This window comes from Haliotis rubra, unplaced genomic scaffold (genome assembly GCF_003918875.1).
Source record: "Haliotis rubra isolate DU_JTF1 unplaced genomic scaffold, ASM391887v1 Scf579, whole genome shotgun sequence".
Lineage (NCBI taxonomy): Eukaryota > Metazoa > Mollusca > Gastropoda > Lepetellida > Haliotidae > Haliotis > Haliotis rubra.
In genome coordinates this window covers 392,116-418,280 of record NW_025767278.1, presented here as the reverse complement: position 1 = coordinate 418,280, position 26,165 = coordinate 392,116, and the positions used below count along the sequence as shown (strand labels likewise).

The 26,165-nt window shown below is 38.7% G+C and overlaps 1 long non-coding RNA gene across 2 annotated transcripts; it reads left to right on the top strand.

Annotated features, from left to right (window-relative positions):
- Positions 1 to 3,161: 3,161 nt before the first annotated feature.
- On the top strand, positions 3,162 to 24,351 carry LOC124254651. Of its 2 annotated transcripts, none has more exons than XR_006892515.1 (3): positions 3,162 to 3,172; positions 3,382 to 3,386; positions 24,222 to 24,351. It is a non-coding gene; the product is annotated as an uncharacterized LOC124254651 (long non-coding RNA). The 2 variants fall into 2 exon arrangements; XR_006892516.1 differs by lacking the exons at positions 3,162 to 3,172; positions 3,382 to 3,386 and adding exons at positions 9,314 to 9,324; positions 16,786 to 16,790.
- The last annotated feature ends 1,814 nt before the right edge of the window (positions 24,352 to 26,165 follow it).

Here is a 26,165-nt window from a genome sequence, read left to right as displayed (position 1 = left end):
GTGTGAATCTGAATCCAGACAGACAGAGTTATAGGAGATCTAGGACTGAGATCTATCTTTAATCAAACAGAATCATATCAGGCATTGGTAGACACTCACCATCCAATCACTCACAACGTCTCAGTCATGTTGGTCACTAGTATTGAGCTGTGTGAATTCACCTCTCTTGACCAGGCTAATCATTTCCTCATATAAGAGACCTATATCTATGCCATTTAGTGATACTATCAGTTTATAGACTATTTGGGGGCTAAAACAGTAATGATTAATATTATTTTCATTTTTCTTTTATTGTACACACATTTATCACTTTGAGTTCACATTAAGTTTTATTTTAAGATTTAATTGTCAGATGCAGATATTTATCTTCAGCTTTCTGTATGGTAAGTCAAAGTGTAAAGAGAGTCAACTTCAATGGGACTTCATACATAAAACATTGAGACATCATGGCGCCATTGGAAGCAAGATAACACTTTTTCAAGATGGTACCTGGCCAGTATGCTACGTTCATTAACAAGAAATGGTAAAATGTAATACGCAACAAGATACATGTCATTTCTATTTGAACAGTAGCAAAAAGACCGAATGGCTTTTAAATGTATTTATCCAAGAAATGGTGAACCACTCTTAATACAAATGTCATATAAAGAAACAGAAAGTATTAAGAAGAGTTCCAGATAATTCATCACTTCAGACGGCAGTTGTCACAATAACTGTACGTAATTTGCTAAATTCATCTCATGAATATAAGGATGATGACTTGCTTAGTAATCAAATTTGTATCTAGGTCAATATATGCAAGACATAATTGGATGCGGCTCAAGAAGGAGAAATGGCCATGCGGTCTGAACTGACCACTTCGAGGTCAATAGAAACAGTGTTCCTATTTGTATGCTATGCAATAGGGAGATAGCTTCATTCTCTCAAGTGGAAGTGCCAGTGTAGAACAGAGTCACTCTCCAATGTATTTCTGTCAGAATAAATCAGAATCAAGCTGGTTAAGTCCTGCTGAGAAGTGATCAGTTCAGGATGAGGGTTTGTTTGACTGATGGTGCATGGCAAATGAATTGTGTTCTTGAAGTGATGACACACTACACTAGGCGAGTGTCTTAGTTACACCGTATCCTTCGTCAAAGGATTTTGGTTGGTTATTTTGTTGTTTAACGCCACATTCAGTAATATTCCTGCTATATGGTGGTGGTCTGTAAATAACCGAGTCTGGACCAGACAATCCAGTGATCCACAGCATGAGCATCAGTCTATGCAATTGGGATACGATGACATGTGTCCAACAAGTCAGCCAGCCTGACCACCCAATCCAGTTAGTTGCCTTTTACTACAAGCATGGGTTACTGAAGATCAATTCTAACCCACATCTTCATGGGTACTGCATCAAAGGAAGGGTGTAATTCACCCTTATCATGTTCATAGGTTTGTCAGGTGGTGAGGTTGCTCGTCACGCCGAAGACCAGGGGTTCGATTCCCCACATGGGTACAATGTGTGAAGCCCATTTCTGGTGTCCCCCGCTGTGATATTGCTGGAATATTGCTAAAAGCAGCGTAAAACCATACTCACTCACTCACTCATAGTTTGTCAGCACCAACAGTGTGCATTGTTACACCGAAGTTGTGAAAGTTTAAGACCTGTCTCACTCCAGGCCTTCTTCACATATAACACAAGAACAAGCCACCATATTACTGTAATAATGTTCAAAGCCAAACTCCTTCACTCACTTATCACACCATTGATAGAAAAGAAAATGTTCATCATAATTGCTGCATTATGCTTAAGGAAACATTTTGGTGTAACAAGACTGTATGCATATTTCATTTTGTTTTATTTTTAGCCTTGACATTGCCCATGTCCTATCCCTTGGCCATGACCTTGCCCATGTCCTATCCCTTGGCCATGACATTGCCCTTGCCTTACCCCTTGGCCTTGACACTGCCCTTGTCCTATCCCCCATTTGCCCATGTACTATCCTTGGCCATGATATTGCCCTTGCCTTACCCCTTGGCCTTGACATTGCTCATGTCCTATCCCTTGGCCATGACCTTGCCCTTGCCCTATTACTTGGCCTTGACATTGCTTTATAACAATAAAGTTAGTTAATACATGGTCAAATTTATGCATACTGGTGTAATTCGATCATTTAGTACTGAGTAAGTGAATGTTTTTTCAATTGGTTTCTCAAAATGGTTTGTAGTCAGCAATACTTGCTCTATCATGGTTGCCTGCTATTACAAGGACCTGAAACCAGGGAGACCAGTGGTTGACTGCATGAGCACTCACCACTCCCATGGTCACAATAGCACAGTAGTCAAAACACCCAAGTTCCAATTCTGCCTCACCAATTTAGGCAGCCACATTCATTCAGATAACGTCCTTAAAGCAACACTGTTTAAAAACATAGATTTCTATTTAGGAAGACCAAATTACCTTGCCATTCTGTATATTACCCGGAAGCCAGGCAGTAATGTTCATTACCCAAGTGTCTCCAGGGAGGCAAGATGCTGCAGTGGGATAATTATCCTAAATACTGTATGAATCTTATTTAGCACTACAAATCCTGAGCACTCTCTGGTGATTAAACCTTTCCATTCTGTGTGTGAGACACTGCAACGATAATCACAAGTCCACAAGACCACTGACAACATGGAGTAGTTGGCTCATCTGTTTCTGAGTGAGTGAGGGAGTGAGTTTAGTTTTACGTTGCTTTTAGCAATATTCTGGCAATATCATGGATAGGGACACCAGATTTGGGCACACATTGTACCCATGTGGGGAATCGAACCGGGTCTTTGGCGTGACGAGCGAATGCTTTAACCACTAGGCTACCCCACTGCCCCTCATCTGTCCTAGCAACAAAACTGTACGTATGTGTCACCTACTCTGACTGATTGTGTGACGATCATATGACGTCAATAACAACTTGTTGAGTCTCTTCTTGGTTTCAAAATAAGATCAGTTTTCACAGCATTTTGGGTTTTATATTTTTAAATTCAAGTTATGGATGTCATTGTGGATAAAAAAAAAAGATATTTATGCATGCTTGACTTTATATAAAAATAACTGTAACCTTATCTGCAGAATGGTTTTCTGCCTATGTAATGTGAGCTGTCAGGATTAATGTAAATCCTTTAATAGATGTCCTGGATTCCATGTATTTCAGTGATGATTTATGCATGGAGTCTATTCAATGCTTTCAAACCTGTATTTTTTTAACTATGGTAAATATCTGTACTTTACATAAAGAAGGGATGTGTCATTTGAATTTAACATATGGTTTTCAATCCATATGATAGCAGCTTTCGTTCAAATATGGCTTTAGTGAGTACCATAGGGGTATCCATGTTTAGACCGGCATCTATTTTTTCAAGCAGGTGTCATTTTTCCTCTGATGTAGACTTGTGTTAGTTGCTACTTACACTGCTTTCGTGCAGCTTAAAATCCAGGGGATAGATTTTCGAAGCTCTCTTAGCGCTAAGATAGTCATAAGTTAATGTTAATGTATGGCACTTACTCAAACTACCCATTCCTCATCCAAGATGGCAACTAATGAGACACGCGTCATCGTCATCGTATCCCAAATGCATAGATGGATGCTCATGCTGTTGATCACTGGATTGTCATATGGCTGGAATACTGATGAGTGCGGCGTTAAACTAAACTCACTCACTCACTCCAAGTCAAATCAGCATGAGAAATATTTCATTAAAGGTTACCTATGCTTGATTTTAGTCTAGTACTCAAACTCTCCTTGACAACAAAATGTGTGACAGTCCGATTTGGTTGCTATGTAGGTATGCCATTAATTATAAGCCGCAGGGTTGGCAGAGTATATTTGAAGAAATTGTTTGCTAAAGACATCACAGTTCTTGGACAAGGTACCTAAAATATACCGTAAGTTTCAAGCCAATGGTAGAGATATCCTACTTAAGTCCTACAGCTTTATGATTCACCTAAACAGCTTTACTTGCCAGTATATGGTGCTTAGCTGCAGCTCAGAGCAACCAATCAGGCGTTGTGTTCCAGGAATTGCCAGACCTGTAATTATATGACTTGGTATCTTGTCAAGTATGTGACTCTTATTCCTTCTATCAGATTATTCTATCAGATTATTCACTTTTACAAAAAGGATAAACCCCCAAAACACAGGAATAACTTAGCAACTTTGCAACTTTTTGGTGACAAAAATAAACTGGTGATGTCAACAGGTGTTTGAAAGCCTGATGGTGTACCAGGCTGAAATTTCAGTGTAATTCATCACCTGTGAGGGGCAGTAGGGGAGCCTAGAGGTGAAGACATTCACTCATCCCACTGATGAGCAGTGGGTTCAAGTCCTAAGATTGGGTGTGATGTGTAAAACACATTTCTGGTTTCCCACGCCATGATATTGCTGGGATATTGCTAAAACCCAGTGACATGTACATTAAGTATTCACCAATCACCCCGAAGACCCGTGTTCGATTCCTGATATGGGTACAATGTGTGAAGCCCATTTAAGAATGTCCCCAGATGTGCTGGAATATTTCTAAAAGTTGTGTAAAGCCTTATGCTTATTTCTGTATAATGTCTGTAAGTTTAAATTTAATCAGGCATATCTCAAGATGACGAATATTTTGCAAGTTCATGCTTGTCCGTGCCATATTCAACTGTAACATACCTCGATAAATATATCCTAAATATTGACATTATTATAACAACCATTCCTTAATATCGATTCATACAACACTAGGTTTCTATCGTACACGGATTAAATAAAGAAGCCATGTTTAAGACGTGTGTAGATTGCTGTCAGAGTTATTACTCCTTATTACAGCAGGCCTTGAGATATTGATAATTGCCATGTGGATCATAAAAGAACTTCCATCAGAATATTTGCTCACTGTCTCTTTGATACTTTTTACAGCACATCGTGTCCGATATATTTTACGCTGAGCTGTCTTTTGTTCCCATGATGCAGTACTCCTTCCTGTCGGTCTCGGAGGCATACCACGACACACTTGTGTTGACAGAGTCTTTGCAAAATCAATTAAGGAACACAGTCTGAGAAGTTGACAGGCTCAGGGTACGACAGCACAAGCTCCACACACTGGCCAGTAAGATGAAACCGGCTAGATACACACCTGCAGGCTATTTGGGCTTTTAATCCAAATTTGTCATGTGAGGATTGAGAGAAGCAGAGTTTATGATTTTTAAAGATGGAAGAATCTAGTCACTGATCAAAGATTCCATGAAGGCAGTGTTCAGTGTGTTGAAGAAGTGTGCTCGACAGCATGTAAAAGACCATTGCCATTGATTTTGGATCAGTATTTCGGGGACTGTGTCAAAGTTCATTTGTCATTTGAACCAGTAATGTCAGAATTTTATACATTGCCCTTGTAGCTTAGCACAAGCAAAGAAGTCCTCATTTTCGTATCTAGCTTAAAGAAATGGTTATAAAGTAGTTCAGAAAAGAATAAAATCTCTCCAAATGAATACTGTGTTGAAAGTCTTGACATGCTCCCTTCTACCCAATCACTGTAACTATTTGATAAGGTTAAGCATCATAAACCTCTGGAAGAGCCACTTGTAGACATCATATCATGCTCTTTGATAATGATTCCTCAAAGAAGTAATCCCTATTTTGTTCAGAGTTGACTGGTAAGGAATCGTCATCAACAAAAGTTACATCATGTTTATGGCTGTAACTCTCACTGTTGTTTAAATATTTTAGCCTAAAAACAAAAAACCACACATACATATGCCACTTGCTATCTAACTAAATGTATTGAGCGTGATATCAGTCTTGCTCAAAATGTTTGGGATCAAGGTAGCAAACATTCAAAACCACCATCAACCTTTGAAAAGATTAATGGCAGATATGTCAAGGACATTTCCTAAATTGGTGCATCAACATTTGATGCAATTCCCTGTTTTGACATATACCATGTGTTCCCAAATCTCAATAATTGTCTTGCCTTTGCATGTGTTTCAAACAGGTGCCACAGTGTGGGCAGAATAAGCCCACCTATTCACAAACACCTGGTATCATCACCATTTGATAGGGATCCATTAACACCAGCCCATGGTACAGTTGAAATAGTACAACTGAATCATCATCATCATCATCATCGTCGTCATGGATTTTGTAACATAAGAAAGGTGTCACAAAATTCTTGAAATAAACACACACAAAATTGAAAATTCTTCTCATATCTCTTTATAGAGCTCTTATACAGTGTACAGAATATATAGTCCAGGATACTATTTCATAGGTAGCAAAAGTAAGGAGACCCCTTTTGTTTCTTGGATTATTTTGCCTGACTGGGTGTGTTCCTCTAAAGGAAAGAAGTTGGGTAATGGTTAGAACCCATCGCAGCATCCTTGCGATGTCTGTTGCTGTTTGATCTCGTGTTGCCATAGAATGAAATCCAATTTGCATGGTTGAACAATATGTGAGAAATTTTAGAGCCACTTTGAACAAAAAATTTAGTAATGTCCCCGATTCATAGCTTTGTGGGAAGAAAGTTAAAAGTGTCAACTCTTGAGGACGTTTACCTCTGTGATGAAAATTTGCTAAGGTCATCAATGTCTTTATGTGTTTCTCATCTCGAACCTCAACCAGCAAGAGTGTGAGTGAGTGAGTTTAGTTTTATGCCACTTTTAGCAATATTCCAGCATTATCACGGCGGGGGACACCAGAAATGGGCTTCACACATTGTGCCCATGTGGGGAATCGAACCCAGGTCTTCAACATGATGAGCGAACGCTTTAACCACTAGGCTGGCCCACCACCCTAACCAGCAACAGAGTAGATGGCTGGGGAAATATATATTTGTGAAAAATAATGTTATTTTACTGATATAGATCAAGTTGTTCTGCCTCGAAAACAATTTTTTGATAAATGTAGATGAAGAATGATCAAGCTGACGTGAGAATGGAAGGGTAAGAGTACTATTTGTATCACATAAGGGCTAAAATTTCCCAAGCAGCACAGAAAATTGACATGCAAAAACTTAGTAATATTTCATGTCAAAAAGAAAACTCAGCGTGGGCAGTAGATAATAATTGCTGAAAAAATATTGACAGACTTTCAAGCTGCAAAATTTCTGCACTTGTGGGCAGAGTAAGTAAGTTTAGGTTAACAACAATGTGTTTACTTGTGAAAAAGTCAGTAAATACGCTTCGGTGTCACTGGCTGTCATTTGATGGTCAGGTCGAGCTAACTTGCTAACGAACTGCCATTGTATGGCTTGGATGTGAGGTTGGGCAACGAATACTTACTTTTGAAAGCAAATAGTGTGAATGGCAGATACTAAGGCCAAATAAAAATATTGTGGTTTACACCTCTTTAAAATTCAGGGTAGATAGGTAGGATTGTTTTATTAACAGTTTTCTAGAAGTAAAGTACAAACTAATAACACATTTATCAATGTGTAATTGTTTATTCAATCAAGCTTGCAGCCATCATGTCAACTTTTTCTATCAGAATGACCGATGTCTGTCTGTGCCGGGGAAAAAACAATGGTATCTGAATGCTTATTTTATTCATACCACTTAACAAAAATAGGGTCGGCACCAGAATTCAAGGGTTGGTCGGGTAATCGTAACCACAACAAATTTCTTTTAGGCCTAACAGTAGAGCAGGTAATCCATTTTCATCAACACCTGTTGTCATCCTTGATTTAATCTAATTTTATCATACTTTGAGAACCAGTGCAGTGCTTCAGCAGATCACCGTGAGACTGTCCTGGAAGTTTATTAAATGACCATTGGAACTCTTGTGGAAACGGGTGAAAATGAACTGTACACCCCTCAGTCTCACAGTCCCTGAACCACATTATTTTCCCTACCGCCAAGCCCCATCTGCAGTGCTAAAGCCCTAAATAAAGCAAGTCTAGATTTCCTCAGGTTCAGGATCTCTGGTCTCCCTGGGGCTCCTTTTCAATTTTAATGGGCTTGTTTGTTACCATCAAAATTTATATTTATTCAGAGACTAAGCATTAGTCTATATCCACCCCTGCTGGCATATATATTTACATGCATCATGACCCGTGAAGATCTCGGTTAAAATTGATCTTCAGTAACCCATGCTTGTCGTAAGAACTGACTAACAGGATCGGGTGGTCGGGCTTGCTGGCTTGGTTGACACATGTCATCGTATCCCAATTGCGTAGATCGATGTTCATGCTGTTGATCCCTGGCGTAAAACTAAAACTCACTCACTCACTAACTCACATTCATCGTGGTGCTGGGATTTGACCCCAGACCATGGCTTGGTTAATGTGGGGAACTGGGTGATATGTACCGCTGGTGATCACTGGACCGTTGGTGCACACTGCCACGCTATTCAAAGCCATGTCACTCACTTGCATTACCCAAAGACCCCTCGGGATTTTGGGTAAGCATGTAATTCCCTCCACAAGTTCTTGTCATTATAAGAACCCCTTGACGGAGGGGTTGGACTTGGTTATACAACTGCATGGATTAATGTTCATGATGTCAATCACTGGATTGTCAAATCAAGCCTTGAACATTTACAGACCAGTCATATGTTGGAATGTTTCTGCGTGCAGCATTGAACAACAAAATAAACAAAGGATAAGATAGGAGTTCCCTTTTTGCCAACAGAGCTAGCATAATTTTATGACAGCAAAATATTTTGAAATTGAGTTCCATTTTAACAATACCGTGGATAAGACTTCCAACACAAATCGCACAAATCGCACAAATCTGGATCAAATGACACTAAAAAAAAATCGTTAGAGGTTTACTATATATAATTGTTTCCTTGGCATTTTGAAGTGGCTGAGTAAATAACAAAGCATAAAACTTTAGGAACAACAACTTCTTGTTTATTGCAAAGATCAACTTTTTTATTTAGATTCTTACACAATTTTCAAGCAAAACTGATATAACTTGATAGCGATTTAAGAATCTACATCAAAACATTGTTCTATGGAAATTGTTATCCATAAAATTGTATGCTTCATTATGTACAATTTAAAAATGGGCAAGTCACTCACACAGGCTGGGTTTTTCAGGACTGAGTTACAATGGGTTTTATGCCGCTTTTAGCATTTTTCTATCAATATCACTTCACATCAGGTGACAACAGAATTCAGCTTTCACACATCATACCCATCTGGGGAATCAAACTCGAGTCTTCAAGTCACAGCGAATATCACGGCGGGAACACCAGAAAATGGGCTTCCTATATTCTACCAATGTGGGGAATCAAACCGTGGCCTTTGGCATGATGAGCAAACACTCTAACCACTAGGCTACCCCCACACACCCCTACCCCAGGGTTTTACAGGAGGCATAGAGAAAAGTCAGTACATACATGTAGTTAAAAAGTCGTCTTGGCTCACACACTTGCTCATACTGTCATTCCAGGATCAAACAATCAGCCTTTATCGCTCAGTTCAGGATTACATGTGTCTTGGATCATGTCAGAAGTCTAAAACTTTCAGGTACATGAAAGAAGAATTTATAGCTGGCACCTTCCGGAACATTGCATTCCAATATTTCAAAGTCATTTGCAACTTTTGACATTTCCAGTAGGCCAATTAGGGCCCTTATCCCTTGGAATGCACACAGGGCTTTCCTCAGTATATCTTGACTAAAACGCCATTACCTCATTAAACCTAACACCTAACTGGATTCAAATGCTATTTAAGGCAATACATTTAAATTTTTTCGATTTTTAAAAAAAATCCCTGTCTGATCAACACAAAGGCATGACAGAAGCTCATTCATTCTCAATTTCATTCTCTACTGCATATTTACTATCATCATTCCTTGAGGTATTGTACATAAGCCCTTCATTCTACCCTGCTGTCATTCTGTCTGTCACAAACAGCTTTTGTAATGTAATTTCTACAGTCATTGTACAAGTTCAGAGAATTCTAGATTCTCTTCATCCAAAGTACCCTTGTAGTTTAAATACCTAATTGTACAAGGCCCAAAGAGAAAAAGTCTATTTCCATTTGGCTGGGTTTGTAAGCTATTATATGTGATCCTATCAGTGGATAATTTCATTTTCTGCCGGACTGGTTCTCGCGTTTCCAATCACCGGACACCGCCATCTTAGTCCAAGGGTTTGAATTACCAGTCGATGTTGGAGGGATGATTGTGAGTTTGTCACTGAGGTGTAATCTGGGTCATGATGTATTTATATCTGAGAGATAAGAATGTACTTTTGGGACATTTTGCTTATTAAATGTATTTTTTGTCTGTTAAGCTCTTCAAGTTGCACTGTTATCAGAAGTTAGTGTGTGAGTATGGTTTTATGTTGCTTTTAGAAATATTCAAACAATATCATGGCAGGGACACCAGATATCATTCAACTTCATCCATTGAATAAATCATCAAGAATCAAACCCAGTTTTTCGGGGATGGAACAAATGCATTAACCATTAAGCCATCTGACCTCGATTTTCAGAAATAAAGATTTTGGGTATGATATGATGGTCTTCAGTAACCCAGGCTTCTCATAAGAGGCACGAAACGGGATCGGGTAGTCAGGCTCGCTGACTTGGTTGACACATGTCATCGTATCCCAATTCCGTAGATCAATGCTCATGCTGTTGATTACTGGATTGTCTGGTCCAGACTCAATATTGTACAGACTGCCGCCATATAGCTGGAATATTGCTGAGTGCGACATAAAACTTAACGCAGTTACATGCCAACAGTTGTCATATTTCACTCAGAGCAAAATGCAGAGATTAGGTACATAGTTCAAAAGATGTGCAAAGTCAGTAATCTGCTAATGCAGACTACAGAACATTTATCTTGGGATTTATTGATGTAGACATATTATTTGTACATCCAGACCATCTGAGAAGATGAAATGGTTGGTCCTTGGGCAATCAAGATGTCCTTTTTTGAATACCTGCTGTCCAGCGTTCATCCCTTTGTCCAAACACAAACACAATGTCCCAGACGCCAAGTGACACTTAATTTGTCCACGCCATGTGCGATGTGCTCAGATGAGACCAGTCTCGCCCTTTGATGAGATCAGCAGACTATCTGAAATTGTTGTCCCCGAACTGGGATGACACTGATCCCTTGGAGGGGATGTCGACAAATGTCTGTCTTTTTTATCTGTTGTCATCACAGAAGGAATGAGTGAGTGAGTTGAGTTTTACGCAGCAGTCAGCAATCAATGTTCCAGCTATATGGCGGCGGTCTGTCAATAATCGAGTCTGGACCAGGCAATCCAGGGATCAACAGCATGAGCATCAATTTACACAATTGGGATACAATGGCATGTGTCAACCCAGTCAGCGAGCCTGACCACCCGATCCTGTTAGTCGCCTCTTACAACAAGCATGGGTTACTGAAAACCAATTCTAACCCAGATCTCCACGGGTCATCCCAGAAGGAAAGCATGGTGGTAGCTTGTTATGATAACATGGTAAAAGTGGACAAATGTCTAGAAGAATCTATATATGTTTGTTCTTTCCAGCGTTTTTTTAACAGAAGATGATTCTCATCTATTCTTTACATGAAACAATTATGCTAAATGTTTAATTAAGACAGCTTAAGAGGCGACTACCGGGATCCGGTGGTCAGGCTCACTTACCTGGTTGACACGTGTCATCATACCCCAATTGCACAGATTGATGCTCATGCTGTTGATCACTTGACAGTACAGACTTGATTATTTACATACCTGGTGACCGATATATAACTGAAATATTGCTGAGTGCGGTGTAAAACTAAACTCACTCACTCACTAATTAAGACCTATCGCCCATAGTCATCAAATGTACATATCAACAAGTATATTTTAGTAAGCCTGTTAAATTCTACAAATATCACTGTTAAAAGATTTACTTCATTTACTCAAGTCATTATTTATGACAAAATTCACAATATCTAAAATTGAATTTTGAAATATTCCCCAACTATAAGATCTTTCAGTTTTACTGATAAAGAAACAAATTGTGATGGGAAACATGCCTAGATTTAAACAATTTTCGAGTCTGCTGTTTTTTTGTTAACATTTGAGAAATACTCAAATGAAAATGAAGGCATGACCTTTTCACCAATCTCTTTCTGGGTTGTTGTATTTCTGTTGAAATTGAATTTTCCTCTCCTCGGCTTTACAAAACAAATATGTGTTTGTGTCACTCTCTGACTCATTGAAAAATAGTTTAATAGGTTTTTAAGACTGGGAATCACTCAGCTTAAAGATGCCATGAGCATATTTTTCTTGCTGATTAGATTTTAAAAATGATATTCTCAATCAGAAAAGTGCTACACGTGAAGATCCAAGTTAGAATAAGTTAGAACAAATGCATTAACCATTAAGCCATCTGACCTCGACTTTCAGAAATCAAGATTTTAGGTATGATATGATGGTTCTTCAGTAACCCATGCTTGTCGTAAGAGGCGACTAACGTGATCGGGTGGTCAGACTCGCTGACTTGGTTGACACATGTCATCATATCCCAATTGCGTAAGTCAATGTTCATGATGATGATCACTGAATTGTCTGGTCCAGACTCGATTATTTACAGACTGACGCCATATAGCTGGAATATTGCTGAGTGCGGCATTAAACAACCAACCAACCAACATCATACAGGTCTATCACTCACCAACTCACCCACTTGCTAAGCAACACAATTATAACGTTTCAGTAAGTATTGTTTTCTGCTGCTATATTGAGCATAAGCACAAATCTGGACAATAAGAAAGGAATCAAACGCAGGCCCATGTTGAGATGAAACAACACTATAACCACTAGACTACCTGACTGCACTCTGCATTTCTGGACATTTCTATTTCTGAAAGTCTGGTCTCTTAATGTCAACAGAAACTACTGTATTCAACACTGTTTGCCAATCAAATTTATAAAAAAAAATCTGTCGGTAAATATTGTTTTGTATAAGACCCATGAAAAATGTTGAGATGAGACAACAAACAAACACATATAAAACAAACGTGTAATATATTGTGCTTTCTGTATTGGCTTTAAATCAATATAAATAGAATACCCAATCTTAGATGCTTCCACCTTATTGATCAGCACATATAACACACCGATATTTCAATCCAGCTTGTGTAAAATATATGTTCATGACATTTTCAGATTAGATAGTTCCTGATAATACCATTAAGACTTTATTGCCCTATTAATAGGAACTACAATATGTATTTAGTCAATGGTGATGAGAATGGTAAAGAGAATCAATAAATCAGTGGACTGACATGCTATACAAGGATCGCCAGAATAGCTAATCACAATCAAATTATGACATAATTGTAAGATTGAGTGACAAGAATCTTCTGTATTGCGTCAATGATGCTATAATGGTAGGACAGTGGTTAAAAATGATGTGTATTGTGAGAAAACATAACCCACAAAAGATCAGCCATGATAGTTGTGGTAAGAAAAATCAGATTTTGTACGATGACCTTACTACGAAAAACAAACATAATTTCTTTGTCTTGAGTTGTCCAAGCTGCCAAAATTCACTGTGCAGACCCAATTCTCAATCAGAAAAGTGCTACCCGTGAAGATCTGGGTTAGAATTGGTCTTCAGCATCCCTTGCTTGTCGTAAGAGGCAACTAACGGGATTGGGTGGTCAGGCTCGCTGACTTGGTTGACACATGTCATCATATCCCAATTGTGAAGATCGATGTTCATGATGATGATCACTGGATTGTCTGATCCAGATTCAATTATTTACAGACTGTTGCCATGTAGCTGGAATATGGTTGAGTGTGGCGTAAAACTGAACTCACTCACTCATTCACTGTGCAGAGTTTACAGCCCTTGTTAGATCTAATCTCGGCTCACCTCTATCATATTTCTTGTTTGTCGTCACCTGATAATACCCGTGCTGGTTGGTTTCACCTAGCTAACAGGTGACCTCCTGTTGGGGTACGTACTGGTTACAGTCTCAAAACATTCAATGCAAATTAAGTTTACCGATTATTTTAAAACTTAGCATTTTTGTGATATTAAGTTATGGCTAAATCTACCTACAATCTCCACTGGCTGAAGGGATGATGTACAGCTGGCTAGGGTCCATGCAGATAGCAAAAGTACTGTAAGTCCCCATGGTCCCTAGAATGGTGATCATGGTCCCTAGAATGGTGATCTACCTTGGTCCCTAGCATGGTGATCTACCTTCAGTTGTTGGTGATCTCCAGCCCATTTTTATATTGTATTGCCTGTACTATTTATATAATTTTAAAAGTTACTTGCTAGTTTTAATTCTCTAAGTGTGATAATCTAGTTATTTTACTGTCCTTTGTCAACGGTTAAATATAATAATTTTATTGTGTTTATTGTTAATTTATAACTTTTTAAGTCACAATAGGGCTGAACTCACTCACTCACCTAAGTGGTAAACGTCGGTGACCTCGATCACTTAGGACTTTCCCGATACATAAAGTGACACTAATGCTAATACAACTGGAGTGCTGTTCTGATTACTCAACATTAAAACCAACTCACTCACGATCCAATTTACATCCATAAAATATCCTGACGTTCAAACCACCTCACGATATATTCGAACCATGGAGAGTAACATGTGTTTCATTGATTCTGAAACAATTCATTACCGAGAAACATCATACTTCATTCAAACCCAGACTGAGAAGGTCCATGCTGTTTTAATCAAATCACGGCTTAATCCTGATATGAATTTCAATAAGTGATAGCAGGAGCACAACAAGGTGAAATGATAATTGTAAATCAATTTGCTCGTTAGTCAAGCCCATTCATATTCTAGTCGTCCCGTGTTTCCAGCCAAGCTGGTGTGCGGCTTGTCATGTCAGGATTACGAGTTCCCTGAGGAACATGGATGATTTTATTGACAATTGTACGCACATTTCAGGCAGCCATATTAACTCTTGACTTGGAGTTCCCACTGTCCCCCGGGTCAACTACTTTATGATCAGAACATCATTATGATGCCCAGATTTATTCTGAAATGGGAATTCATGACGGATTTCCTCATATCTTGTTGCTAGTCATGTTTCTCGGAGGTGACAGTCTGTCAGTTGTTGTTTCAGTGTGTGTGACTCAAATGACATTGGCGGGGGGGGGTGTCCAGGGGGTTCGAACCCCCCTTTTGAAAATGACTTAAGACCACATTGAAGATTTTTTTTTTGCGCTGGCAGAGCCAATGAGGGGCCCTTTCAAAATTCCTGGATCCGCCCATGGATGAAAATATGGCTAAGTTCAAGTGTGTGTTTGTTTAATAAGATGTCAGTATTTAAGTGAAATAGAAGTTAGTTAAATATTCTTCCAATGCATGTTAACAATGGTGAAATTGTAACTGAAGTTTAAGAGTGTGTTTGTATAATAAATTGTCAGTTGTAAAGTGAAAGAGCGATTAGTCAAATATTCTTCCAATGCATGTTAACGAAGGTGAAATTGTAAGTAAAGTTCAAGTCTGTGTTTCTGAAATAGATGGTAATGTTTTAACAAAAGAGTAGTTTGTCAGTTGTTGGTCCTGTGTATGTTAACAAAGGTGAAATTGAAGTTCAAGTGTGTGTCATTATAATAATATGTCAGTGTTTAAGTGAAATAGAATTTAGTCAAATATTGTTCTAATGCATTCTAACAAAGGTAAAATTGTAACTGAAGTTTAAGTGTGTGTTTGTTTAATAACATGTCAGTGTTTAAGTGGAATAGAAGTTAGTTAAATATTGTTAAAAGAATGTTATCAAAGGTCAAATTGAAGTTCAAGTGTGTGTCGGTATAATAATATGACAGTGTTTAAGTGAAATAGAAGTTTGTCAAATATTGTTAAAATTCATGTTAACAAAGGCGAAGTTGTAACTGAAGTTTAAGTTTGTGTTTCTGTAATGGATGGTAATGTTTAAATGACAGTAGTTTGTCAGCTGTTGGTCCGATGTATGTGTAACTCAGATGAAATTGAAGCTCAAGTGTGTGTTTCTTTAAGAGATGTCAGTGTTTTAGTGAAAGAGTAGTTTGTCAGTTTTTGGTCCAATGTGTAGCTCCGATAAAATTGTGCTTTAAGTTCAAGTGTGTGTTTCTTTTATGAGATGGTCATGATTTAAAGGCAGAGTTTGTGAGCTGTTTTTCAAAAGTGCATCTTGGAAACAAGACCTAAGTGTTTTAGTCAAAGAGCAGTTTGTCAGATGTTTCGATAAATGTTCAATTTTGGTTGAAGTTCACATGTGTGTGTTTCTTTAAGTTTGAGTTTTGGTGAAAGAACCATGTATCAGTTGTTGTTAGAGTGTCTGGTTAAAATGAAATTGTGATTAAACTGCTGCTGTGTGTAGTTGTTTTGTTTTTTTATAAAACAAACAAACATGTTTATGCCCAATGTCATGCTATAATATGTTATGTGGATTCTAAGCTTGAAAACTGTCACCTCACATTGTCAAAATATAGACTGTACAGATGAAGAAGGCACTGCATTTCACTGACAAGAGTTGCCTCCCTTAGGTGCACCAGAACCCGATCATGGGTTTGAATCCCAATATGACCTTATTATGTTTTTTCACCAACACAGTAATGCTTTGGGATTCATCTAAGTTGTTATTACCTCGAAGACCACCTCCGTGGTGTAGTGGTTAGAGCGTCCGCCCGGAGAGCGGAAGGTTGCGGGTTCGATCCCCGGCCACGTCATACCAAAAGACGTTAAAATATGGTACTTGTTGGTCCCTGCCTGGCGCTCGGCATTAATGGGTACAACAAGGACTGGTCGGCTCGGAGTCAGTATAATGTGTCTGAGTGGGGTATTCATGCTTCACTGCGGCATGGTATCTCAGTGGGCTAGCACTATAAAACCAGCTTAAGTCTGGGCTAGTACAAGCAGCTGCACAGACACATACACACGCATGCACATTGTCATATGAGCGAAATATTCTCAAGCACAACGTAGAACCCAATTTCACCTCACCTATTATCTGGAAACAGATTCACTTAGGCTTTCTTCCCCCAAAGTGAGATTGTGGGGTAGTCTAGTAGTTAAAGTGTTCGCTTGTCGCATGGATGACCCAGATTTGACCCCACATGGGTACAATGCATAAAGCCCATTTTCTGGTGTCCCCCGGACGTGATATAGCTAAATGCAGCATAAAACTATACTCACTCACTCACGCTGACACTTTCCCATTTCCCAAGCAAACTGAGATGGCATATTCCTGAAATACTCTTCCAAGCACTATTAAACCGACTCATTATTGAACTACATTTCAACACCACGAAGATTGATGTAAATTCCGTCAGTCAGTCTATTCGATTACAGCAGACCTAAGACCAAGACTAAAAGTCAGACATTTAACAAATTCTCTTAACATGGTCCCCAGAGATACCATGCAAGGTTTTTTAAATGTCATTTCTCTGATCATTACTGTAAATTTGCATTCTTTTGAGATGGTGTTAAACTTTTTCAAATTTCACAACAAAAAAAACTCTAGTGTCAGTTTAATTTAGGCCATTTCTGAAGTAACAGTGTCAATCAGAGAAGTACTTGAGTATATGTGACCCCTCACTGCACCAGTATATTAATTTTTAAAAAACATTCACTACTGATGGTATTGCAGAACAAAACTAATAACGAGTATCACACACTGTCTTGAAGTATAGGTGGCAAATGCCTTGCAATCCCATGATCAAAGGAGGGAAATGTGTTAGACTCAATTACCATCTGTGGGGTACCAATGATGTGCCACTTTTTCAAGGACCACCATCACCCAAGATGATTAAGCCTTGAGAGAGAAGTGTTGACAGAATGAATCCACTCTGTGTTGTGGCGACAAGATGGTAAGTCCTGGATACAGAGAAGATCCAAGGAGCTGTAGACATAGCATCTTTACTTTTCAGAAATTCTGGTTCAGAAATAGGTTCTATATTTCATTTTCATTTTTGTCCTGAAATTCTAAAATGGAAGATTTGTTTGTTGGTTGTTTAATGCCACTCTCAGCATTATTGTAGCTTTATGGCAACAGTCTGTAAATCATTAAGTCTGGCCCAGAAAATCTAGTGATCAACAGCATGAGCATCAATCTACACAATTGGGATATGATGACATGTGTCCAAATTCAACTGTATGATATCAATCTAAACCCGCCATGATGTTGCTGGAATATTGCTAAAAGCGGCGTAAAACCAAACTCAGTCAGTCAGTCAATCTAAAAATAACTTTTTTAGGGCTAGAGCAACCAGTTACTGAAGCATGAAAGATTGTTCTTGGTTTAGCGTACAAGTCACAAATCAGGTGAAGCTGAGCAAATCTGGTCATGGAAAGTCATTAGATGGGTGACCATGTTCAGTCTCTCGACTAACAGCCACAAGAGCATAGGTCCTGCCCCACACTTAAGCACATGTAGCACATGTGTGTCTCCATGGGCAGTGACTTTGTTCGAAATATGCCTGTGTTCACCCAGCAGTCAATGGGTACCCGGAAGGATGAAATTGTAATGTGATGGTCAATCTTCTCACAATCTTCTCACACCTCTTTGGCAGCTTTGGTTCATACATAACAATGTAATCCATTGTGAGAGTGAGTGAGTATGGTTTTATGCCGCTTTTAGCAGTATTCCAGCAATATCATTACGGGGGGACACACACAATGGGCTTCACACATTGGGAATATAGAGAATTGAACCCAGGTCTTTGGCATGACTAATGATGCTTTAATCATTAGGCTAACCCACCGCTACTGTAATCCACTGACCAGGGCAACAACAAATGACTTTGACAATACCTTCAGGCATGGATTGTGCAGTCCCATTATCAGGAATGTAGACCACAATCTAATGCCACAAATTTCTTCATCATCTTAACCAAAGGTTGCTTGGAGTGAGTGAGTGAGTGAGTTTGATTTTACGCCGCTTTTAGCAATATTCCAGCAACATCACGGCGGGGGACACCAGAAATGGGCTTCACACAATGTACCCATGTGGGGATTCGAACCCGGGTCCTCGGCGTGACGAGCCAACGCTTTAACCACAAGGCTACCCCACCGCTCCAAAGGTTGCTTGGAGGAGTCCTTAACATGACACTTACAGTCATGACTATGTCCTCCCTTACAAGAATGGAAATATGTAGTGATGGTTTTAGAAACTGGGTTTTGTATATTGCAATATGAATTTTTCTATAAATCCTCACAATTGTGAAGATCCTTTATAAATCATCCAGTTATAACTGTAGATTTCAAGATTTCAGGCCATTAATACATATATATATAGTCTTTGACTACATTATGTGCATGATAAATTCTGTAAACATAATCCACCAGTCTGTAAAATCCATTATTTCACATTAATGTTTCTCTTTTAGAAATAATGTATCATATTCAGTTATTGATTCCATATTTTTCATGGATGAATGTTAGAATAACAATGGAAAATTTAATCAGTGTCACATGACTGAATAGTGATAAAGATAGTAATCATTGTCACTCGTTTTGTCTACAGCCCCTGTATTGGGCTAAATATGTCCTACGTACCCCATATAGGTTGTTATAGGGCAGTACTTTTGTCCCTGCCACAACGCAGAACGGGGGACTATGTATTTAGCGGCGTCCGCCCCAATTCTTGTTAACGCGATATCTCATGAACTGTTGTACCCAATGTCTTCAAAGTTGGTGACAGTCTACATTGGGGGATTACCCATACACCAGTCAATATGGATGACCTCGACCTTATTTTCAAGGTCACCACGACACTTTGACCACTTTCCAAACTCTTGTTAATGAGATATCTCCACGAACTGTTGTCCCCAATGTCTTCAAATTTGGTGACAGCCTACATTGGGGGATTACACAGACAGTAGTTGATTTGGGTGACCTTGACCTTATTTTCAAGGTCACCACGACACTTTGACCACTTTTCAAACTTATTTAAATGTGATATCTCATAAAACATTCCACCCAATGTTTTCAATTATGTTGGCAGCCTACATTGGGTGATTATGCAGACACCAGTTATTTCAGGCATCTTGTATGTAACCTAAAAATAAAAAGTAGTAAATATGTTATAGATATTCCATTCTTTAGCGGCCACATCAGTGGCAAACACTTGTTATTCTTTGTGTTTCTCATTGCCCGACCGACCCTTCTAATTTTATTGCTGATCCACAAAAAACTTTCTTTTTTTTCATTCCATCACTGCCGACTCAGACATAAAACTTACCGCCTCATCATATAAAATCTTTATCTTTTAATCAGACGCTGCCACATGTCTAAAGAATGCAAGAAATTGTAATGAGAATTGCAATAAATGAGAATCAAGAACATTATTCAGATTTTGTCTTTACGCCAGACCAATTTTATTTCTTGTTTAACATATTTTTGTCCTCAGAAAACCTAAAGGCAGGAGGGAAAATAAATAAAAATAAAACCACCTGTCAAAGTAATATTCCTTCTAAATACTAAAAGTATTTTACTTTTGGCATTTTATGAAGTTTACATGGGGCAAAATACAATCTCCCAAAACTTTTTTTGTAAGTTTTCATTTTTGGCCAATAAAAACACTAGGATTTTATTTTTTGAGCGGAGCAAATTAAATTCTTTTTTATATTCATGAAAAAATGTGACCGGCAGATCCGTAAAACAAGAAATAAAATTGGTCTGGCCTTATTAAGGTTTTTTGGTGGCTACGTGAAACACATAAAAAAAAAAAATGATGCCTATATAGGGGCAACTGGATTTAGTGGTTGTTAACTACAACCTGACTGATTGTATGTCATCATACACCACCTGCATGTATTGTTGCTCATGACGGTAACCACTGCCTTTCCTGGTCTGATGTTGTACAAGCTATGATGTAAATAGCTGTCCTGTCATTTTCACAAGCGTCAAGATACAAAGCCTTGAACCCCAATTATGGTAACTGTTAAGGTAACTCAAGCTGTAACTCTAACCTGTCAGTTTCACCTGATCGTTAGTCCAAATGGCAGGTATGACGTCAGTAAAGCTTTATTTACGTCTTTAGCAATAGCCAGGTAGTAATAATGAAAATTGTCTACAGGCAAATCCAATATCAGGACGTGATGATTATGTTTTCTCACCTCTTATCCTCGCTAACAAGCCCTGATTAAAATCACAGACTCACCTGTGCTTTTGTCAAGTATTACAGCATTGGTTGACAACAGTGTTTGTTTTCAATGTTGGATACATGTTAAATGTTAGCATCAGCTCTGGCCCAAAAATGTCACATAAAGAAATGTTTACTCTCTGTCAAAATGTCTGAACAAAGTGAGTGAGTGAGTGAGTATGATTTTATATCGCTTTAGGCAATTTTTCAGGAACATCTCGGCAGGGAACACACATTGTACCCATCAGCCCGTTATTTATTAACCCATCTTCACACCCCAACCCACCTATTTATGGACCCACCTTCACACACCAACCCACCCATTCATTAACACACCTTCACACTCCAACTCACCTTATTATTAACCCACCTTCACACCCCAACCCACCTATTTATTAACACACCTTCACACCCCAACCCACCTATTCATTAACCCACCTTCACACCCCAACCCACCTATTCATTAACCCACCTTCACACCCCAACCCACCTATTTATTAACCCACCTTCACACCCCAACCCACCCATTTATTAACCCACCTTCACACCCCAACCCACCTATTTATTAACCCACCTTCACACCCCAACCCAGCCATTCATTAACACACCTTCACAACACAACCCACCTATTCATTAACACACCTTCACAACACAACCCACCTAATTATTAACCCCAACCCACCTAATTATTAACCCACCTTCACACCCCAACCCAACTATTTATCAACCAACCTTCACACCCCAACCCACCCATTGATTAACACACCTTCACAACCCAGCCCACCTATTCATTAACACACCTTCACAACACAACCCACCTATTCATTAACACACCTTCACAACACAACCCACCTATTCATTAACACACCTTCACAACACAACCCACCTATTCATTAACACACCTTCACAACACAACCCACCTATTCATTAACACACCTTTACACCCCAACCCACCTAAATATTAACCCACCTTCACATGTGTTTTGTGTTTTTCACAGAAGTTACTCTTGTAATTCAACATTCCAGCAGCTTTTAGCTAACAGCTTTGTAAATAGCTTGAAATGGTCAGTTTTAATCTACAGGCTGCATTTCCCTGATTGAAACACTCGAGTCATTTATATCTTTTATTGATTCCTGGCAGGTCCTCTCTTGTAAAGTTGCATAAACTGACATGTCTTGGGATTCGGCTGAGTTCTTGACATTCTTCAGACATGTCATGGTCAGAGAACTAGATTTATATGAACCCTTCTAATTTTTGTAAAATAAAATTAAGAAAATTTCTGATTACTTTCGGGTGCTTGGATAGCCTAGTGGTTAAAGTATTCACTCGTCACACCCAAGACCTGGGTTCGATTCCCCACATGGGTACAATGTGTGAAGCCCTTTTCTGGTGTCCCCTGCCGTGATATTGCTAAAAACTCATTCACTCTGGTTAATTTCAGCTTTTAGATAAACACACATACTTTTGGATTCTTGTATCATTTGAAAAAATCAGAATATGTCAGTTTCTTTTCAGCTTTTGAATAAACGGATGTAGTTTTGGGGTTTCACTTGACTTTTCTCTTAATATAATAATCAACTGATAGGATTTGAAATAACAGTGTATGAAATAGGCCCAAAACCCAGCCAGACATCAGGGCGGGTAACTTCTAAAAGTTATCAGCCCAAAATGGCTTTAACCAGACCAGACAATCCAAAGAAAATAACTAAATTTTTAGTTACAATTAATAATTTAATGAACCTGAGACATGTATTTACTGTCTAACGGTCTTTTCACAACAGTCATTTTCAGAGAAATCCGACTCAATTTGAAAAATATATTATAAGATATGGTGAATTTACTCAGGTGTATGGAACATGTTATCTAAAATAAAAAGAATTACCAGACCATCAGGCTGGCTAGCTGTAAATTTAGACAATCTGTACAAATTCTAGCCCGTCTTGGGTGGTCGGACGGGCCTTATTTCATACACTGTACTTAAGCCATAATGAATAATACACAAAGATCAGTTATGTGTCAAAAAGGGTTCACTTGTTTGGAGGGTGTTGATAACGGTGTTAGTACCTACACCACAATGTCGTACTCATTGCAATAAAGAAGTTGACGATCCATAGAACTTGGTTTTCCTTGTTGGGAGGGATGTTATTGTTTTGCCTGATGTACTATGGCTTTAATAATCATAGTTAAGATATGGTTCACTCAAGTTTCATACATTACCATATTTGTCGTAAAAAAGTTGCCCAATGCAAAATGAAAATTGACAAAGGGGAATGTTTGAATTTTTATAATAATTACTTGGAAATGATGTTCTCCTTCTCTGCTATAATACGTACATGAGAACATAGACACATCAAGCAGTGTTGTAGGGGGCACTTATAGATATTACTTATTGACTGGTCTGGAAAATGGTCAATAGGTGCTTAGCGGAGCAGTGGTTTATTATGACAAATATGGTAGAACAACTTGCAGGTTACAAACACATCCTCAAATTTCCATTAACTTTAATAAAGTCAAGGATCTGAAGTCTTAAGCCTGTATGCATAGATAGCTTGTTTCCATGGTGATGCCCCGATTACAGCTTATGGTATTGAAAGCAGCATCAGAGACGATCATTAGTCTCCTTTGTTCATTACAAGTAATAGCTGACATTAGGAGCAGGATCTGATACCCTGATTTACTGATGACATAGCTGACATTAGGAGCAGGATACCCTGATTTACTGATGACATTCTGTACAGGGTGTGTGTGTGTCAGTGTGTGTGCATGTGTGTGTTTGTGGTGGGGTAGTCTGTGTGTGTGTCACCGTATGATTGCCTTGTGTGTCTATCTGTATTGTGTGTGTGTATGCATGTGTCTGTGTGTGGTGGGGTAGTCTGTGTGTCACCGTATGATTGCCTTGTGTGTCTATCTGTGTGTGTGTGTGTGTGTGTGTGTGTGTGTGTGTGTGTGTGTGTGTGTGTGTGTGTGTCAATATGTGTAAGTGATTCTCTGTGTTTGTTGGGGGTGGTCTGTGTCTGTGCCTGTGCATGCATCTACCTGTCTATCTTTGTATCGTGTGTGTGTGTGTGTGTGTGTGTGCTGTGTATGCATGTGATGTGTCTAGATGTGTATGTGATTCTGTGCATGTGTGTGTGGTGGTGGTGGTGTGTGTCACCTGACATTTTAAACACTTGACACTGGATTAGGCAGGGTTTTACACAGTCTTTTAAAAATGGGAGTCATGGCGACTCACAATATTTATTTTTGGGAGTCATTTTCAATATTTGTGAGTCATGAAAATTTAATATTTCTTTGTGTTAATCATTCTCAGTATGTAACTGTGTATGTCACACCACCAAATGCAACTACAGCATTGTTCAATTCAAACAGCCAGGATTATTGTCTCGTCTGAGTTCTCTGGAACAATCTGACAGCTCTGTAAAAGTCAAACTATCATCGAACAATGTAATTTTTTGCTTATCAAATCGATTTTATTGAACTGAATTGTGAGGGCCACCTATAAAACTTGCGTCAAGCTTGACTCGTATGATAGTATTTTGAGAGTCGTTAATGTAGCAGGGCGTCCTTACCTTGTCAGCTTGCTGACGGGGTTAACCTCTTTGGTCATGTGGACAAGGCGTCCGACTTCGGAATAGAAGGTTCATGGTTCGAATCCCAGCACGGGACTCAGAAATTTTATGTCCGCTACATTAACAAAATTGTTGTGTCAGATATGCAGGAATCACGCGTCATGTAAAACCCTGATTAGGACATTGATTAATTCTAGTTCAAGAATTATTGTGTTCTTTTTAACAATGCAGTCTGAACAATATTCCAACAATATTCCAGCTATATAACATTGGCCAGTGAATGATCAAATCTAGGCAAGACAATCCATTCATTGATATTGTGCATAAGTATCTACTATCTCATGGTCTAATGACATCCCATCAGCTTTATTACCAAGCCTGACCACCACTTGACCATCATAGGTTATTTGGGACGGGACCAACTTTTGTCCAGAATACCCAACGGATATATTTTCACTCATGGCAATGGGATCTATATGTGATTGAGGGTGGTGGGGTAGCCTAGTGGTTAAAGCGTTTAGTCATCATGCCAAAGTCCCGGGTTCGATTCCCCACATGTGAAGCCGATTTCTGGTGTCCCTTGCTGTGATATTGCTGGTATACTGCTAAAAGCGGTGAAAAACCAAACTCACTCACTCACCATATGTGAATGATTGATTGAATGTTACACAATTCAGGAGCACAAATTTCTGTCATTGTCATTAATAAACCTTGGATGTTTGACATGAGGCATGCCGGGATGGAAATTAGATCATTAATTCATGAATACTTTATCGCTACAGCATCAGGAGAATATAGACCTGGTATCAGTTTCTCGTATGACAAACAAACTGCTCGGATGACCTCATCTCACGCGTCAATATTTCACCGATGGCTCCACGATCTCATCATCGTTGTCAGTGTTGTGTCATAACAGAACAAATGTACCATCGCTGCTCCGTGGACAGTAATGGAGATGGGTTGAACAGACAGCTCAACGTCTCAAATGTGTCACGCAAAATAAACTTAATGTGTGGGAAGTCTAATGTCACACAGTTTACAATGAATTAACTCATCAAGTAAAACATTTCCTGTATAAATCATAAGAATTTCAGGACAAATCATAAAATTAAATGAAAAACATTTTCCAATTCATGTGACTCTTCTACAGATACTCACAGATAATTAGGTATGTATGTTTTCTGTTTAACTGCTGCAGACATTAAAGAGGTCATTGTCATAATACTAATATTAGCATTTTAATTTAATTGCAGGAGTGAAATTAAGACTTTTCCAGATTCTCAAGACTAAAGACAATGAGGTATGAATATTTCCTTTTTTAGGTTGGTATACTGGGTAGTTCACTGTTAGACATTAAAGTCAACAGGTTGTTGTCATAAAGCTAATATTAGCATTGGGACGGACAATCAGGTATGTATGTTTTCAGTTTTAACTTATATAAACTGGGTACCAATTCAAAATCAGACATTGAAGTCAAGAGGTCATTGCCATAACCCAAATATTATCATTGTAAAATTGTGAATTGAAATTGAAACATTTTCACATTCTCAAGACTACAGA